Source organism: Notamacropus eugenii, chromosome 2, assembly GCF_028372415.1.
Source record: "Notamacropus eugenii isolate mMacEug1 chromosome 2, mMacEug1.pri_v2, whole genome shotgun sequence".
In the NCBI taxonomy this organism is placed as follows: domain Eukaryota; kingdom Metazoa; phylum Chordata; class Mammalia; order Diprotodontia; family Macropodidae; genus Notamacropus; species Notamacropus eugenii.
In genome coordinates, this window is record NC_092873.1 from 398263367 (window position 1) to 398274585 (window position 11219).

General features: G+C 36.2%; 1 pseudogene; it reads right to left on the minus strand.

The window, feature by feature from the left end:
- On the minus strand, window positions 1–627 carry LOC140523128 (nuclear ubiquitous casein and cyclin-dependent kinase substrate 1-like; annotated as a pseudogene).
- Window positions 628–11219: the final 10592 nt, after the last annotated feature.

Here is an 11219-nt window from a genome sequence, read left to right on the forward strand (position 1 = left end):
TCATGATCTTCTTTGGCAATGAAGAATTATCACAGACAGGTTTGGTGTCATTGTAGTCTTTAACCTGTTAGGGCATTTTCTTTTCTTTCCTTTCCTTTCTGGCTTGGGTCTCATGATGTTTTGTTTTTCTTTTTTGAGCTTCCATAATCATTATCAATATCACCTTCCATTAGGAAGTCTTCATCACTGTTGGAATCCTTCTGGAATGATTTTTCTTCTTCCCCTTCTTGTTCCTTACTGCCCTCCTCTTCCATGGGCATCTTTCCCTACTCAGAAGCTGCTTTGAATGCTGACTGATGTTGTTGGTAAACATTTTTGTGACCTTTTTTCTGACCTTTGCTATCTCCTGGTGACTATGAATCACCCTTCTTGGTTTTCACCTCTTTTTCTTCAGAGTCCTCATGATCATCCTGTGAATTTTTCCCAGACTGCTTGTTTCTAGCCACTCAGGGTGATGATGTGATTTTCTTAGCTACAAGGGCTGAATCTCTTCCATGATCTTCATCTGTATCATCAGATTCTTAAAACTGAATAATCAAGCATTTTCCTGTTTCTACTGACTGGGGCATGCTCACAGCTGAAATCCTTCCAGCCAAGCCAAAACTGGACCTCTTCCCTTCTGCCCATAACCCCAGCATGCTGAGGCCTGGGTTACTACCTTCTCAGGATGTTTAGCTACTGGATTACAGGTTGCTGGCTTTTGTTAAGCCCCCTTCTCTGCTGTCTCTTCAAAATGCAAAAAAGATGTATTTCTAAGAGGATGTTTAACCAAAAGAAAACACATTTCTAAGACAAAGCTTTTGCTTTCAACATCCTTTACTGTTCAGTGTCTTTCTACATAATATGCATCATCTGGATGGATGAACCTTCAGCAGTTCAGGTGCCATTTCTCCACCCTGGTCCCATTTTATTCTATGGTTCCTATAATTGAGCTGAGCATATAATGCCAACATTACTTTGCAACCTTGGAAACTTTGCTTATAGACAAGAGAGAAAATACTGGTATTGTGTTCTATATTTGCTTTCTTGTGCCAATTACAATGGCTGTATCTTTCTCTGTTTTCAAAGTGATAATTCAGCACAATCATGTTTTTACAATCCAAGGAATTGGTAGAGGATAGCATTGATCAATGATTATCCAGAATTATAAGGATTTAATCAGTCAACAACAAGTATTTATTTACTATGGGTAAGTCATTGGGCATGGCACTGGGGATATGAGTACAAAGAATGAAATTGCCTTTACTCTAAATGAGCTTATATTCAAATAATCTCCTTTTTGTCAAAAACTTCAACATATCCTATACATCAAAATGTTTATTGACAATATAAATGAATGACAAATTTAAGTAATTGGAGTGTAATAATAGAACAATTTCTCTGCTGAAGGATCAGAATGAACACAAAATTAAGAAAATCTGGATTTTCTTTAGATGGAATTAGTTCTTGAGTACTTAATGCTGAATATATTTGCTTTTCTTTCTTCCTGACTCCATCTTGCTACCATGAAAGCACTAGAAAGAGTGAAGAAAGGAAAACAGAGGTAAAAATCAACCCATATAGTAGGAGATGCATTTACACTTGTCCATAATGCTCTTTCCCTGGTCCATGTTAAACATTAACATTTTAATACATTGATTGATTGAAGGCATGTATGATAATTTTTGTTTAAAAAAAAAAAAAACAAACAGATGTAGCAAAGCTTGGGAATGCCCAGTGTAGCACAGTGAAAGGTCATGGATGGAAGGGCAAGGTAGTCCAGGATCAAAGTCCATCTTTAAAAGATAGTCTATATCTAATTTGGGGCAAACCATTTAGTTTTATCCATTGATTGATGAATCATAAAACAGTCATTAAACACCTGCTATGTTCTAGACACTATGCTTACCACTGGGGATAAAAAGAGGAGAAAGGACAGAAGCATTTAAATGCCTCCTCTTCGTCAGACACTAAGCTAAGCACTTTTAAAAATGTCTTTTCATTTGATCTTCACAACAGCCTTGGAAGGTAGGAGTTATTATCATCCCCATTTTACAGTTGAAGAAACTGAGGCAGATAGAGATTAGGTAGTCATTGTATAAAGCTAGTTTTTAGCTCAGTTTTCCCTGACTCCAGTCTCAGCCCTTTATCTATTGTGCCACTTTAAAGAAATCTGAGGACAAACTCTGTCTTGAAGATGCTCACATTCTATTGGGACAGACAATATGTGTATAAACACATATTGTGTATAAACAAGTGTATATGTGTATATATGTGTATAAACAAGTGTATACAGAACAAATATATATATAGAATGTTGTTATTCAGTCGTTTTAGTCATGCCTGACTCTTTGTGATTTCATTTAGGGTTGGTTTCCTTGGCAAAGACACTGGAATGGTTTGCCATTTCCTTCTCCAGCTCATTTTGCAGATGAAGAAACATACAGATTAGATACAAAATAAAAGTATCCTTATATATAAAAGTAGAATAGTAACACTTGTACTACCAACCTCCTAGAGGTGTTATGAGGAAAGCTATTTTATGTACGCTATGAATGCAATATTATCATGTTACTATTTAATACAAGAGATGATCAAATCAGAATTTAAAATGATCTTAATGGCATATAACTATAAGTTGAGGCCAACTAGATTAAATATAAATGGGATAAATGTAACTTCTTGCATTTAGATTAAAATACAGCTACAAAATTATAGCATGGAAACAACTTTAATAGAATTACAGAAAATAAGCCCTCAGGAAAAATCTAGTCCAATCTATACTCTACCAAGAATCCCATCTACAATATACTCAACAAGTCAACATCTGGTATCTTCTGGAAGACATTTTATTAGGTGGCACTCATTATCTCCTAAGGCTGTCCATTTCAATTTTGGAAAGATCCAATAGTTAGAAAATTCTATATTTCCCCCTTAAACCAAGGTCAACTTCATCTTTCTGAAATTTCCATACATTGTTCCTTCTTCTACTCTATGGAATTATATATAGAATCTATCTAATCTCTCCTTACAAGAGAGTCTTTTAGAAACTCCATCCCCCACTGTATTCTTCATCAAATTCAACATCTTGCATTCGCCCAATCAGTCTCCAGACAGAATATTTTTTTTCATTTAGGTTGGCAAAATTCATGTGATAAAAAATTCCAAGTGTATCTAGTTAATTTCAAGGTTCATGGAAGTCAAAAATGTGATGCTTAAGAAATTAAAATTTTGACTTCATTAAATTAATCATATTGCATTTATTAAGTGCCTACCGTGTCCCAGACAATGTGCTAAGCTCTAGGATTCAGAAAAAGGTATCAGATAATCACTGTACTCAAGGAGATCATGGGAGGAGGGTGAGAGGAGAGAAGGGAAATATGAAAACAGCTAAGTATAAACATTATACATATGAGATAAGTCAAAGATAATCTCAGAGGAAAGGCAACTTTCATCAAAGTGGATTTGGAAGGGATTCTTTAAAAATGTTAGATTTTAGCTTACGGAGCCAGGGAAGCTAGAAGGTAGAGATGAGGAAGCAGAAAGTTCTGGACGTGGAGTAATAGTCAATGAAAATGCTTAGTCAGGAACTGGAATGTAAGGAAGAACAAGAAGGCCAGTGTCCCTGGATCATTCATTCATCAACAATGATTTATTAAACACCTAAAATGCACAGTAAACTGTTTGGCATCCAGCTAGAAGAAATTATTGGTCCCTGTCCTCTGCTATTCAGATAACTTCAGAGGTATTGTGTTGAATTCTGGGTATGCCATTTTAAGAGGGACCCTGACAGTCTAGTGTAAATGAAGAAAATAGCAACTGGAATGGAAAGAAATTTCAAGGGAATTTAATTCAACAATCATTTAGGAAGCCCTTCTCCATTTAAGGCACTGTGCTCTATGCTAGGAATATAAAAACAAAAATGAAATAGTTTTTGCCTTCCAGGATCCACTGAGTTTGTATTTGGTTGTCATAGAGTATTTAATGGGTAGGTTTTCACATAGAACATGGAGTATATTCGTTGTGCATTGCTTGCTTTTGAGTAAGGTAGAAACAAGACGAAAGTGGAAAGGACAAAGAGGCAGATTTCAATTTAATATGAGAATTTTTGAAATAAATAGAGCAGCCCAACAATGGAACGTGTTATTTTATAAAGCAGCAAATTTGCCAGTATTAGGACTATTCAAGCTGAAACTTATGTCCATGAGGCAGAAATGTTGGAGAAGTCACTCAAGCATTGTGTTGTAAGTTAGATTAGGTGACTTTTCAGGTCCCTTCTAATTTTAAAAGCCTACCATTCCTTGCCCAGAGGTCAGGGCACTCCCAGAAAGTTTAACTACATTAAAGCATTGTGAGGATTCATGAAGGAATGCCTAATATGCTTGGATAGTTTTTTTTTCTAGTACCTTTCTTTCCTCAAACACACTATAACGATGTCATTTTAACCAGCTTTGCAAAGATAGTTTTCCAGGGTCCAACATCATCAGAAGGTGTATGAATCATAGAATGTACTTACTGATGAATCTGAAGGGGACCAGAGAAGTCATCTAAGCCTGTGTGATAGCTCATGTATTCCATATCCTTTAATTGTGGTCGTTTTCATTCTATCTGAAAACTTTCAGTGATAGGAAACTTACTATAGAAGAAGTGAACCCATTCCATTTTTATGTGCTATTACAGGGGTGGGGAACTTATGGCCTTGAGGCCACATGTGGCTCTAGGTCATCACATGTGGCCCTTTGACTGAATCCAAACTTCACAGAACAAATTCTCTTAGAGAGTTCTTCCTCATACCCTAACACTGCATTGCATCTGTGATCTTTTACATGAAGGACTGGGGATTTCTTCACCCTGGTGCTGATCAAAACCCATCAATGCCTCTCCATACGATGTTGCTCTTATCTGAGACTTTCCATAAATTCACCACTGAACACTGACACTGTATTCTAGAAACTTCCCCAATACTTTCCCAGATATAGATACCAATATGGGTCATGCAGGCTCTCTATTGCTCTCACATCTGCTTTGCCATTCATCCATTTCTTCAATGACTTTCTTTATGCCACTCATCCTCTGTAATTCCTAATCTACTCTGTGTTGTATCTTGCTCACCTTAACTAAGTATAACTCCATTGCCCTTTGAGTGATATTTAATTTCAATGATGATTCATATATCAATTATGAAATTCATATATCAATATGTATTTATATTTAAATTCATGATATTTCATGAGGTAGCCAAGCAGTATCACTGGTGTTACAAAGATGAGCATTTGGTTAAGAAAGAAATCTTGTGTCAATAAAATAATGATATTCAATCAAAGGTAAAGTTGTGAGCCCTCCTCCTTTTTATTAATTATATGTTGGCTCATTTTCAATAGTCTGTAATTAGTCAGTAACAGTTTACTAAAGTCCCACTATGTGCCAGACTAGGGTTACAAAAAAAGACAAAAGACAGATTGTGCCCTTAAGGAGCTCATACTCTAAAGTAAGAAGACAACACATAAAAAAGAACCTGAAAAGTGGTGTGTGTGTGTGTGTGTGTGTGTGTGTGTATGTGTGTGTGTGTGTGTGTGTGTGTGTGTGTGTGTGTAGGGAAAGGTGGGTACCTGACACAAGGGCATGACAAGGTAAATCCTGTAGCTAGATGAGAAGTTATGCAATAGTAGCCCCAGGTGTCCTCCTTAAATTAAGGATCTGGAAATAGCCCTCAGATGTCCATCTTCCTCTGTTTTTAATAAGAGTGAGGGACGGGCCTCAGAGATGGAGAGGAATACTGAAGAGATCTGAATTTCAGAGTTGATGTCCTGTTGCAGAATGAAGGATTTCTAGAAGTTATGAAATCTGGGAGACTAACGAGGTGGGAAATTTACCACATACAGTGTCCATCCTAAACATATGTAATAATGGAAAAGGTTTACAGGTTTGTTTGATAATCTGGAAAGTTGAAATGTTTAAAATTGAGATGACTTTTTCAATGTGGTTAATTCAGTAAAACTTTATTTTCTACATCTAGGTGGTTCAGAGTGCTGAATTTGGAGTCAGGAAGTTGTCATTCAGTTGTTTTACAGTTGTGTCTGACTCTTTGTGACTCCATTTGGAGTTTTCTTGGCAAAGATACTGGTGTGATTTGACATTTCCTTTTCCAATTTGTTTTTATGATGAGGAACCTGAGGTAAACAGTTAAGTGTCTTACCCAGGGTCACACAGGTAGTCAGTGTTTGAGGCTGTATTTGAACTCAGGAAGATGAGTCTTTCTTACTTTAGACTCAGCACTCAATCAACAGTACCATCTAGTGCCCACAGGAGTCGGAAGACCAGAGTTCAAATCCAGCATCAGATACTTAATGTCTATTTGACCCTGCACAAGTCACTTAACGTCTTTCTGCCTTAGGTAACTCATCTGTAGAATGAGGATGATAACAGCACTCACCTCCTAGAGTTTTTGTGAGGATAAAATGAGATAATATTTACAAAGTACTTTGCAAACCTAGTGATACTGGCCTCCTTGTTGCTTCTCAAGCAAGAAATTCCATCTCCAGATTCTGAATATTTCCACTGGCTGTTTCTCATGCCTCAAGATCTCTCTTTCCTGTTCTCTACCTCCTTCCTTCCCAGATTCCTTCAAGCCCTGGCAAAAATCCCACCTTTTACAGAAAGTCTTTATTGGTCTCCCTCAATCCTAACGCTTTCCCTCCTTGATTATCTCTGGTTTAGTCTATATGTATCTTGTTTGTACATAGCTGTTGGCATTTTATCTGCCCAACGAGGCTGTAGTATGCCTCTTTTTAAAGAGTATGCATACTTTTTAGTATGCCTAGTATTTAGAACAGTGCCTGGCAAATAGTAGGTGCTTAATATATGCTTAATAACTGACTTTATAGAATAAAATAATGGATTTGATAAAAATAGTTAAGCCAATACTTTTGAATAACTCCTCTTAAACTGAGCTGGTGAAACTAGTAAATCACTTAATGGCTTGGAATGGCAATAGTCAAGTGACAGTCCCCTGTGATGTATTCAGAAACCCAAACTAGCCAGTCTTGCATTGAAAAGGGATCTTCCTGCTATAACTCTTAGCTTTTCCCCTTGTATATGAAGTTCAGGAGAGTATTTTTAAAAATTCACATATGCATTTTTATAATTTATAATGTGTTATAGTAATAATAAAATATCGAACATTTATATAGCTTTTACTATGTGTGTTGTGTTAAGCATTTTGTAGATCATTATCTCTTTTAATCCTCATAATAACCTTGGGAGGTAGGTGATATTATAGAAATGAAGAAACTGAGGTAAACAGTGGTTAAGTGACTTGCCCAGGGTCAAACAGATAGGAAGTATCTGAGGCTAGATTTGAATTCAAGTCCTCATGGTTCCAGGTCCAGTGCTCTATCAGTTGTTCTCCCTAGCTGCCTCATAAAATCAGTATGTGTCAGTGGTGGTACTGGAATGTAGCTCATCTTATTTGTAAGGCTCTCTGTGCATTATGACACATTATCTGTCTTCACTTTGAAATAAAATTGAAACAAAAAAATGCAGCTCATCTTATTTACCAGTGAGAGGATTTATTCTTGGAAGAAAGGATTCAGAAATATTCCTTGCATCTCTCATATCATTTCACTTATTCATATTAGGTTAAGTAGATTACTCTAGAGAGTTCAGATAATAGTATTTCCTAATGAACATGCTTTCTGAAAATGTGATCTCTGATTTGAAGATGGAAGGCATATTTGCAACGTGCAAGGCTGACAATAAGCATCCTCCTGCAGATGCTGTACAGAACATGTCCAAGGCAAAATATAACATTTTGTAAATACTTGTAAGGTTTAGTCACTTTCTGTAGATTTTTCTCCATCACAGAAAAATACTTCCCCAACTTTGTACAATGCTGACCTTCAAACATTCTATTTTAAATTAGTCCTGTTTAACAGTTAGTATGTGCTCAGCACTGTGAATACAAAAAAATGACAATTTTTGCCCTTAAGAGGCTAAAATTCTTGGAGTAGGGTACAAAATATACACAGAGAAGTAAAAGGAAAGTACATGGAAAGTAATTTTGGGAAGGGGTGAGCATTAAATCTGGGAGACTCAGAAATAAGTTACTAAAGGAAGTGACAAAATTTCAGCCTGCAAGGGGGAGCAAGATAGTGGTGGAGGTGAGGCAAAAAGGCATTCTAAATTGAGGGACATGTTGGACAAATATCATATGTGGAAAGGAGAACCTAGGACAGTTTGGTTGAAATATAGAATGTACAAAGGGAAATAAATGTGTAATCTGCTAGAGAAATGAGTTGTGTACAGCTTATAAACAAAACAATTTGTATTTTATTGTAGAGGCAATTAACAAATACCAAAGCTTTTCTCTTTTGCTTAGTTTGCAGAATCAACTAATTATAGCTACCTTTGCATGCATATATGCAGCAGTAAAATAAAAGTTTCTTGAGGTTAGGGATGATGTAATTTTCTATTTGTATCCCTAGAATCTAGCATACATCTTACATAGATAGGCATTTATAATAAATGCTTGTTGAGTTCAATTGAATTAAATTGAATGAATTAGGAGAAGGGAGGCTATTGATTATCTTCCCCATACTTAAATTTTGTGATAAGATACATGTCTTAATATATTTCTCAGGTAAGGACAAGTCTCAACCGGTCAATTATATTACATTTTGTTCAACGTGATATTAATAGGAAGAATAATCTGATTGACAGAGAAAACTTGGTCATGTCTTCTATATCTCTAAAGTAGATATTTTATTTTATATATGTATATCTATAAAATAGAAGACTAATTCAGAAACCAGGTTATTCAAATTCCTAGTAGAGAAAAGATTTCAAGGGTCTGGCAGTAGAGACGATAGCTAGTCCTGAGTCAGAAGGAATTGGTTGACCAGGAACAACCAGTGAAAAGAGAAAGAACTGTGACAAAAAAAAGAAGGAAATAAGGACTTATATAGTGCTGAGTACAAATAGTAATTCATTTAATCTTCACAACAACCCTACAAGGTAGGTGCTATTTTCCTCATTTTATAGTTGAAGAAACTGAGGTAAATTGAGAGAAAACAATAAATTGACCAGGGTTGCATAGCTGGTAAATATCTGAGGCTGGATTGAACTCAGGTCTTCCTGAGTCCAGGCCAAGCACTGTACCGCTTAGCTAGAAAGGAGATACCAAGGAGGGCCTGATGTATCTTAGTGTAGAAGAAGTGGGGCTGATTCTACTATGTACTCAAAGACTGAAGGAAATTCCAAGAAAAGTCTGCTCCTTCTTCAACTTCCCCTCCTGGTTTTTCTCTATTAACAACCCTTGAAATATACTTGGTTCTTTAATTATCCAAACATTTCTGATAACCTAAATTTTGCCCCAATCACAAAGAAGCCAGTGCTTAACAAAAGACTGGTATAAATGTTAAATTTGAGAGAGACCCATACCTCTCTTTAAACGTTAGGTATTCTCCTAAATTAGAGATCAGAATAACTGTAACTGTATTCTTAATCTTTTTTTTTTTAATTTTTTTTTCTGTCTAAAATAAACTAAATCAAAAAAGGAGGGAATTTCATGGAACCAAGGGGTCATTTTATTGCTTCTAGACATACAATTATTTATTTACTGTAACAGGGTGTTGCAAAGTCAACCACAAAGAGAGTTTGGGTTTATCAAGGTTAACAGACAATTCAAAGAGGTTTAGATGGCAAAAATCATATAATTATAATTGTTGTTTGTTGTCATTAACTCCTTTCAATCTTGTCTGACTCTTTGTGGGATTTTCTTGGCAATGATACTGGTTTGTCATTTTCTTCACTAGCTCAATCAGACATCCTCACAGTTAGGAAACAACCTTCCTCCTCCACAAATAGTAGAAACTGGTAGGGATTTTTTTTCTCTCTTCTGCTTTCTGGATTTCTGACACATGTGCTTTATTCTTAGTGTTATGTCTTCAGCTCCAGAGCTATTATTAACTACATTTGTTTCATTCTGTAGCATAATGGAAGGGTCTTGCAGGGGTGGGGAACCTGTGACCTCAAGGCTCTATATGGGCCTCTAGGTACACAAGTGCAGTTCTGGCAGGGATGGGGAACCCACGACCTCAAGGTCACATGTGGTCCTCTAGGTTCTCAAGTAAGAGATGCACTTGAGGACCTAGAGAGCTGCAGGTTCCTCACCTTTTGTTTGGAGGATGATGTTAATGTATCTATAAATAAAAAAAAAATCAAAATCATTGTAGTTAGTCCTTTGAAGAAAATATATGAGCATATTTGTAAGATCTGTAATTCCCCTGGCTAGGGAACCCTGTACCTCCCCCATAACTGTGGGGTCTTCTTTCTAGACCAAAGGAAGAGACCATGGAACTTTAGATTGATTATGGGTGGTAGTTTAATCAATCATCATGAATACTTACAAACAAGGGAAATCATCTCTCTGGGGCACCAGCCAGACAGTTCTGTGGATCCCTGTTCCAGAGCTCCAAAATCCCTGCGGTAATAATAGAAAACAGACAAAGGCAGGCAGAGCTAGAGAGTGCATCACTACTGACTGGTAGATGCTTTTGGTTTTCTGCTTATCAATGAGCTTGGGAGTTAAGTGGATGTTATGCCCAGACATAAGTTTGCATGTGGAGCATGTACGGGTCCCATATAGGTTACACATATTCTTATTATGACTTTCATAAGTCATAGTGTCTTAAGTTTTGACTTAGTGTCTAAAATATAATTTGAACAGGTCACCATGTTTGGGCTTTCACTTTTTACAGAGTTTAAGGTTTTATGGTTTTTCACCTATTACTTTATTTTAAGGCTTTTTCCCAATATATACCTCACACTATTTATAAATATTACCATTTGCCACTGCCTTCAGATTTATTCAAAGTTACAATTATGTGGGACAGGTATCATAACACATTATTAATCCTAATTTATAAATAAATGGGTAAACTGAGCCTCAGAAGTTAAATGACTAGCTTTTGGTTGCACAGGTATATCTGAACACAGATTTAAACACAGGTCCAAATCCAACACTCTTTTAACTTTTAGTTCACTGAATTGGTGAGAATTTTCAAGTGGCCCCAATATGATAATTCATGCTAATTATGGACAATGAGAACATTATAGCAGTTGGTACCTATACAAAAAGAAAAAAAAATCATTAATTCAAACTGAATCTTGACATTTCATTTGATGTGCATGAAATCTATTCTGCTTGACTTGAGCAATGGACAATGGAGTGGGACTTAAAA